Genomic DNA, 8,673 nt, shown 5'->3' with positions numbered 1-8,673 from the left:
AAAGTCTAGGTTACTCTATGAGTTTTGATGAGAATAAAAATGAACAACTAGGTGAAACTTAGTCTTTAGAATAGGAAGTCACTAAACTTGATAAATAATAGACGGGATGATGCTTACTCTAATACCTACAACATCAGTTGGCGGAATAATCATAACTTTACCTGGAATAATAATTAGAATTGAAAGGGAAAAAATAAAATAAGACCCTGCCTAAATCATAGGAAAATTAAATAGCTAATACAATAATCTTAGAAATTTTATTCCTAGTTGTCCATTGTTTACATTTGATAATAATTTCAAGGAAAAAATGACGTCGTTAGAAGATTTAGTTTTCCAAATGAGGACAAAATTACAAAACCAAGTGGCTAAAAGTAAAATTATATAAAACCAAAAAAAGAAATTAGAAGATTCATTAATCAATAAATTATAATAAAAATTACCTAGCAACACTAAAGTGGTATAAGTTCCTGAACTATATCGTCATAAGAGTTCATTATTATTCCTTCTTGCTTCTAAAACTGCACCCCATGCAATTTCAAACCTATCAGTTTATATGATTAAATAGTCATCTAATATTGGAAAATGTAATTTTGGTAGATTTTTACAAATCTCTTTAATTTTATCTAGTGTTTTTCATCATTTTTGTCCCAATATCAGGGCATATTATTTCTTAACTTCTTTTGTATTGGTGCCCTTAATTTTGCAAGGCTTTTAACAATTGATTCAACATAGTTAATGCATCCTAAAAACATCTCTAAATTTTTTTTATTGTTACTTTGTTTAAAATGGTTTATTTTTGTTAGAATATGTTCCTGTAATTCGATAGAACCTTTGTCTGTTATAAGCCCTAGAAATTCAATGGTATTGGTTAAGAAAACTGTTTTTTTCTTACGTAGGGCAATTCCATGTTTTTGTGCTTTATGTGCTAACAATGTAAGGTGTTTCAAATGTTCAGTTATTGTTTGACTGAATACTAAAATATCTCCTACTTATATAAGACAAAAATGTGATAGTTTACTAAAAATAGTGGCCATACGTCTTTGAAATATTTGAGGGGCATTTTTAGTCCAAATGGCATTACGTTCCATTTATTGTGTCCTTGCTGTGTGCTAAATGCAGTGAATCCTCAACTATTTGGATGCATTTTTGTTTGCCAAAATCCTGAGTTACAGTCTAATCTAGAAAACCATTTAGCGGTTTTAATATGATTAATTATTATTTCTTCATTTGGTAAGAAATATCCATCGAATTTTGTATTTTCAATAAGTTTTTCATAATTAATAACTAATCTTTCTTTTCCACTGATTTGCTCAGCATGATTACAAACTAGGAAGGTCAGGATGCTATGTGGGCTATTACTTGGTTCTAATAATTTAAGATTTAATAATTCTTTAATTTGTGTTTGAAATTCTTTTTTATCCTCAGAAGTATACTTCATAGGTTACTCTTGTAATAAGATTAGGATTAATTAGATCAATTATATCTACAGACTCATCAATTGCCCAAAACTTCAGTGGATCTTTAGAAAACATTAGTTTAAATAAGGAGCTTGCAAAAGATCTTGATTCACTGAGTTTAGAATTTTCTTTAGAGGTTATTATTTTTCCAATTTTGAGCCTAAAGTCCAAATTAATTCAAACCCTTTGAAATCAACCAAGCTTAATCTTTTCCTACCTTGATTAGCCCCCCTTGGATGTTAATCAAATCAGCCAAGACCCATTTTAGAGCCATGGAACAAGGGTCCCCCAAATTAAGGGCACTCCTCTCCTAAATTGGTTAATCCCACTAAACCATGCAACTAGCCCACCTAACCTTAAGCTTATCACAATTAAAACTTCCTTGACCTTCCTTGACCTTGATAGTCACCTCCCTTATCGTGGTCAGCCTGCTTAGTCGCTGGAAAACCCAAAACTAAGAAGGCCATGTTTAGCTCAAACCCAAATTTTCACTCAACCAATGTGGCTCACTTTCATTGGTGAATTGCACCGTTCAGCCATCCACCTAAGCTTCCTTCTCCACCCTCTAACTTGGCCAATTCAACCTTAATTGCTCCTCTATTTAAACAAAATACTTATGTCAGTCTACAGCGTAATTATGCCACATTGCAATGTATATATCCCCGTTCTGGTGTAATAAAACTATCGTCCATCCAAACCCACGTTTTAAGCAACTTGGAAAAATTTTGAACAATTTTTGAAACCTAATCTATATAAGTAGATGTATGAAGACCAAAGAGGCACTTTTTGGCCTATGGGGCTTTGCCTATAAGGTTCAATAGAGTCTTTGGGTCTCTAGGGTTCCTCTCTAGAGCCTTCTCAAGAGTGTTTTTTCTTACTTTCCCCCTATTCATGTTTATTTATTAAGAGTTTAGAGAGGTTGTGAGGAGAGATTGAGTTCATTTGCATGAGGGAGATCTATGGAAAGCATGTATTGAATGAAGATGATCACAGCGTATTGCAATGACTAATTGGTTCAGGTTTCAGTTTTCCATACCACTTTTATTGTCTTCCTTTCTTTGCACAAAATAATAATTTTCATGCTTTATTTTCTCATGCATCATAGTTAATCTCCTTTTCATACTCTTGTGATGTAAGGGCGCATTTGATTTTTTTCATTGCTTTATCCTATGAATTTTTTTTCCTAGACACCTTTTTCGTGTTTGAATTTTATATGTTTAGGTGTTAAATTTCTAGGCTTAATTTATTTTGAGTATAACCAGATGAATATTAAAATTTATTTTGACCTTGGACTTTTGACTGTCAACTAGAAGGACCAGTAGGGTAATTTAGTAGAATATAAATATTGCAATTCAAAAAGTACAACCTTAATAGGGGATCCGAGAAGTCCTAGAAAATGTTACATGCTAATTCACTCAAAATTGTAATATAGTTCTCAACTCTTCTTATGACCTAAAGACATGCTATGGAGGATTGTGCCTCCAATTATCAATAATAATGTGGTAATTCATAACAAAAACATCAATAAATCACTAAATCGATGTCGTAAGAGTGGTTCCTTTCATCTTTGAAAATTTTCAACAAAAAAATATTTAGTTTTCATCTTTCTGCATTAGGAATTTAGAATCTTTCATATCTGTAAATTGAACCTTCAAACTTGGCTTGGCTGTTTAGTAAACTAGAACTTATTTGATTAATTATCAGCTTTCCTCAAGGGATTAATAATTAGATTTTTTATTCATATATTATTTGATCAATATACGTACTTGTGTGATTGAACGATTGCTTAGCAGTGCTTTCATGAAATTGTAAACACAAAAAATAACAAAATAAATAACACAAAAAAAATTAAAAAAAAAATTGTGATAGGGATACACTATACTCCCAAGAAGAAAAGAAAAATGGGTTGCTAAGCTTTGCTCTAATATAATTTAGAATAATTATAATAATTATTTGAACTATGAGCCTTCATATTGTTTTTAGGTACTTTAGGTATCATGAAACATCATTACAGTCCATAAGATTTATACTCGCTCCTTCTAAGGGTCTGTTTGGGGCAGGCGAGGTTATCTAATAAGGTGGTTTGCAATAGCTGCCCTAGGAAACTGTTGCGGGGAAGTTATTGTGAGAAAGCTGGCTGCCTGTTTGCTTTTTACATTTTGAAAACAGCGGTTCGACAACTGTTTCTAAAAAAATAACGATCCTACCCCTATATAGTAATGTTGTTTATAATAAAGTTGTCGGACTTATATATTTGATACTTCAGTAGCAAAAATATTGAGAGAAACACTTCATTTAGCAAAATAAGAAGTAAAGTTGTAATGTCTCAAGGTTAGTTTTAGATTTGCAAAGACAATATTAAGTATTTTTGTCCCTCCCATCCACAGATTAGTGGCCAACTACCTTCTGACTAAGAAACATTTCTTCTAAATTGATAGCAGCATTTAGGTGTTGTTAGCTGAAATAAGATCATCTATAAGAATATTGTCCTTATAATAATCCATCTCCTTCTACTCAACCAACACCTTAGGTAGCTTAACCTTATAAAGAATGTCATCAAGGGTATCACATAGACTTTTCTTTAAAGATAAAGCAAGATTTTTAGGAAGCTGCACAATGAGACCCAAGGATTACCATTTTAATTACAAGTTTTGTGAGACCTTTCAAACCAAAAACTGATGGTGAGAGCTTAAAACATTAAGAAACCAGAAAGGAGTGTGTTGAGGCTTGGGAATATCTTGAACATCCCAATAATAGAGAGATAACAAGAGAAAACCAACAACGAACCATGTATGCGAGATAAGACATAGGCGAAGATGACACCGGGTGGTTTGAGATGGCATCCAGGGGGAAGGATCGACGAGGGATGACACCAAACAACAGAGGAGCGACGAGGGAAGGCACTGTCGAACAACAGAAGAGCGACGAGGGATTCGGCGTCGAACAGAAGGGCATTAAGACTGAGCACGAACCAATAACAATGCATAAGAAGTCATCCCTCGAAGGCGGGTCACGGGACCGAACCTACAGTCCGCGTTTAACCAAAATGACGGGATGCCGCGGCTCGGATAGTGTCCCAAACGGTGGCAAATGATGACCAACTGCCTCGCTGCGGTCCGGGTGCCGCCCCAAATGCACCCTAAATCCCATTTTTAAATTCCAAATAATAATTAAATTATATATTTTGTAAAACAAAGATTATATTAAGATTTTCCAAAATAAAATTTAATAGAGCAAATAAAAATTATGGTTTAGTCATGATACATGATGCTCGACTCCCCCAAGTTCGAGGCAACATATACAAATGTTATTGTATTTGGGTTTTAGCATATTAAGCAAACACATGTAGCTAAAGTTTTTCATAAATAGGCAAACATGACGCCATTTTTGTCACTTAAGCATGGCCGCTGCCAAAAATTAGTGTTAGAGATCTATGCATTTATATTCCCAAATGAACAACCACTTCTACAAACAGCACATCACATAACACCCCAAAATAATCATAGCAATATAACTAAGTAATACAAATATAACAAATAATTGGAACCTACTTAAAATGTTGGTTTAGTCCGAAAAGGTCATGTGGATAGCCTCTACAAAGATTTAATGTTTCAATTTAAACTCAAGTTTAATGCTAAGATTTCCTTAAGAATGGTTCCAATTTAAGTGATAATTGAATTAGAGATCCATTTTTTAATTAATTTAACATTATCTATATTTGGAGTCAGGTTTTATGAAATACCATGAGTAGGGAGGACCCACTTGAGTTAGATCTTGCAACTCATGAAATCCTAAACCTAATATATGATACACCTCACAAAAATATTTTATTTTTTATTACTATTACGGTATGCCATTACTAGAAAAAAGACTTAACATTTATTTGACGACAGTTCTTAAAAATGCTGCCAAAAGCATTCAAAAAACCCGCACACACCTTTTTTTTGTCCCACGGAAATTCACCGCTGGCGCCCTTCTTCCATCTCGCCCAAAACCATCGCCTTTGGTGACCTAAAGCTCTCGCATTTCCCATTTACCCTTCCAAGCCTTCTTCCCATTTCTCTGAAAACCATCACTTTGGTGACCAAACCCGCTCGCCTGCCGCATTTCCCATTTCCCATCCCCAGCCCTCTTCTGATTTCACCCAAAACCATTGCTTTAGTAACTGAACTCTGAGTTTAGAGGAATCTGTGGGAAGACAACGACCGGATCGGCATTGTCAGTTGTGGGAAGGCGCGACGAGATCATCGTAGTGACACAACGTTCTCCTTCCGCTTCTTCTCGTCGTTCGCGAACAGCTCGTGTTCGGTTCGTGTTCGGCTCGTTCGTTAAGAAACGAACACGAGCTTATTTCAAACAAACTAAATTTTAAACGAAACGAACACGAACACAAGCTTTGTTCGTTCGTGTTCGATTCATTTACACCCCTAATTACGGTATGCCATTACTAGAAAAAACTCAACCTAATATATGATACACCTCACAAAAATATTTTAGTTTTTATTACTATTACGGAACCTAATATATGATACACCTCACAAAAATATTTTATTTTTTATTACTATTACGGTATGCCATTACTAGAAAAAAGACTCAACATTTATTTGACGACAGTTCTTAAAAATGCTGCCAAAAGCATTCAAAAAACCCGCACACACCTTTTTTTTGTCCCACGGAAATTCACCGCTGGCGCCCTTCTTCCATCTCGCCCAAAACCATCGCCTTTGGTGACCTAAAGCTCTCGCATTTCCCATTTACCCTTCCAAGCCTTCTTCCCATTTCTCTGAAAACCATCACTTTGGTGACCAAACCCGCTCGCCTGCCGCATTTCCCATTTCCCATCCCCAGCCCTCTTCTGATTTCACCCAAAACCATTGCTTTGGTGACCGAACTCTGAGTTTAGCGGAATCTGTGGGAAGACAACGACTGCATCGGCGTCGTTAATTGTGGGAAGGCACGACGAGATCGTCGTAGTGACACAACTTTCTCCTCCTTCCGCTTCTTCTGCTCCGCTCCTACCCGAAACCATTGAGGAAGGTAAGGCTGTTCACGCCTTTTTATTCTTTTGCAACATTTTTTAGTTTTGCCGTGTTGGAGATGGAATTAGATTTGCCGTTGTTGAATTATAGAATAATGAGAGTTGGATGCTTGCAAGGTGTTTGATGATTTGTTTCACTTTGATGTTGAATTGACTCCAGAAAAATAATTTTAATACTGATCGGTTAAAAACTTTTGGGCTGCTAACGTTTATCAATGAACCATTTAATATAGCGAGCCTTAAAGATTCTGACAAAGTATTCATTAGAGAGGAATGTGCACTCTTGGTAACATTGTTTAAGGCTAGTCGGAAGTGAAATGGGATTTAATATCCTGTAGGCTTTATAGTTGTCATTTTTGCTGGTTGGCGGGACTTATATTAAATAATGTTTAAATCCTGCTCAAATGCTGCTATAAAAACATCCCCTTTATGTGTGAATTAAGAGTGAAATCTCTTTTTTCTGCTTTCTTTGGGATGTTTAGCATCAGGCGGTGTGTGTGCGTCTAAAAATTATTATTTTTTTGATAGGGATTTGCTTTGCATCTGCATGTCATATGAAGTGGCATTTACAATTTTCTAATAAATAATCTTTGTAGGGCTTATTTTGTTGCTTCCAATTAGAAAGTGTGCTTCATTCCTAGTTCCAATGATGCAAGTACATGATAAGTGATTGTAAATGATCATTTCTATCATAATTTTCTTTTAGAAGATTCACATGCATACCACTTAATCCCTATGTATTTACAAATCTGACCCCTAAAGTTCAATTTTTACGTACATGTCACCTTATTTACTATATGGCTTGTGATGAGCTTTTCTCATGAGTATATGATTGGAATTCAATTACAGACCCTTGGTTCACTGATAAATCATTATTCCTTCAATGAGTTTTATAAATTTTCTGCTGCCATGTTGTGCTTGTTGTTGTTCAAGGAGGATGATGTTTATGGATTAAGCTATACCCTTTCTCTCACGGAAATGCTGAAAATTTTAGTACTGCAAATTGTTAAGGTGTTGGTTAATAGAAATAAGGCTCAGAGTTGCATGCACATAAGAATTTTCCCATTTTTTATCTCCTAGCAATGATGATGATGATGTATAAATGACAATGATGATCAATCAAGTAATCTTTTTGAGGCATTTCTTGTAGAATTTGTCAAATAAAATCCTAGGTTTGTCAATGAATAAAATTCTCTCAAAGAAATTTCATGATGCTTTTTGTAGATAACCTAATTCATTGCTATAAAAAGAATAAATTGATTCAAAATGAATAAGGGAAGAAGAATATTTGATATATAAGAGGATTAAATTTTAGGAAGATTTACATACATAACTCTAAATTCTTATTTATTTACATATCTAACAACTAAACTTCAATTTTTACGTACATTACACCATAACTTTGCATGAAAGGTTGTATTTCTCTTTTAAATGTTAAAATAGTGGTATTTTTAGTGTTATATGAAAGATTTGGGTGGTATAAATATAAAAATTAAAGTTTAGGTTTTAGAAATGTAAATGCATAGGAACTGGGCAGCAGGTATGTTCATGCTCCTAAATTTTATATGGAATTACTATGAAGGAAAGGCTATTAACATTTCACTAGTAAGATTTGTGGAAACATTCGCTAGAAGTCTCATAATAGTAAGTTGTGGTTTGCTAGAATCCATAAAGAGTGTCATGTGGCAAAAAGGTTGAAAATCAATTAAAGCCCCAAATTTGTCATCTCGAATGAACTCTTGATTTGTTAAAAGATGGTTATGCATTATACTTCCTCAACCCTTCTTGAATTGTTAAAAGATGGTTATGCATTATACTTCCTCAACCCTTCTTGAATTGTTAAAAGATGGTTATGCATTATACTTCATCAACCGTTCTGTGATGCTTCATTTCAAATACTAAAGGAATTGAAGATGGGGAGAGGAAGTGAGGAGCCGGACAACTAAAGAGGGCGAGAGGAAGTGAAAAGTCGGGCAACAAAAGAGGGGGGAGATGAAGTGAGATGGTTGGGAATCTAAGGAGGTGAGTTCTCCTTATATATTGTCACAATCAACTTAAATGAATGTCGAGCGGCTCTATTGGAGGAAAGGATTGTGACGCCTTATCCAATTGAAGGAAGAGAGGAAGAAGCTCTGTGAAGTGCGAGCGCGGAGGAGGCAAGTACAGGCATGCCTGCCA

The sequence above is a fragment of the Phalaenopsis equestris genome, unplaced genomic scaffold, assembly GCF_001263595.1.
Source record: "Phalaenopsis equestris unplaced genomic scaffold, ASM126359v1 Scaffold000531, whole genome shotgun sequence".
Taxonomy (NCBI): Eukaryota; Viridiplantae; Streptophyta; class Magnoliopsida; order Asparagales; family Orchidaceae; genus Phalaenopsis; species Phalaenopsis equestris.
This window is presented reverse-complemented; position numbering follows the sequence as displayed.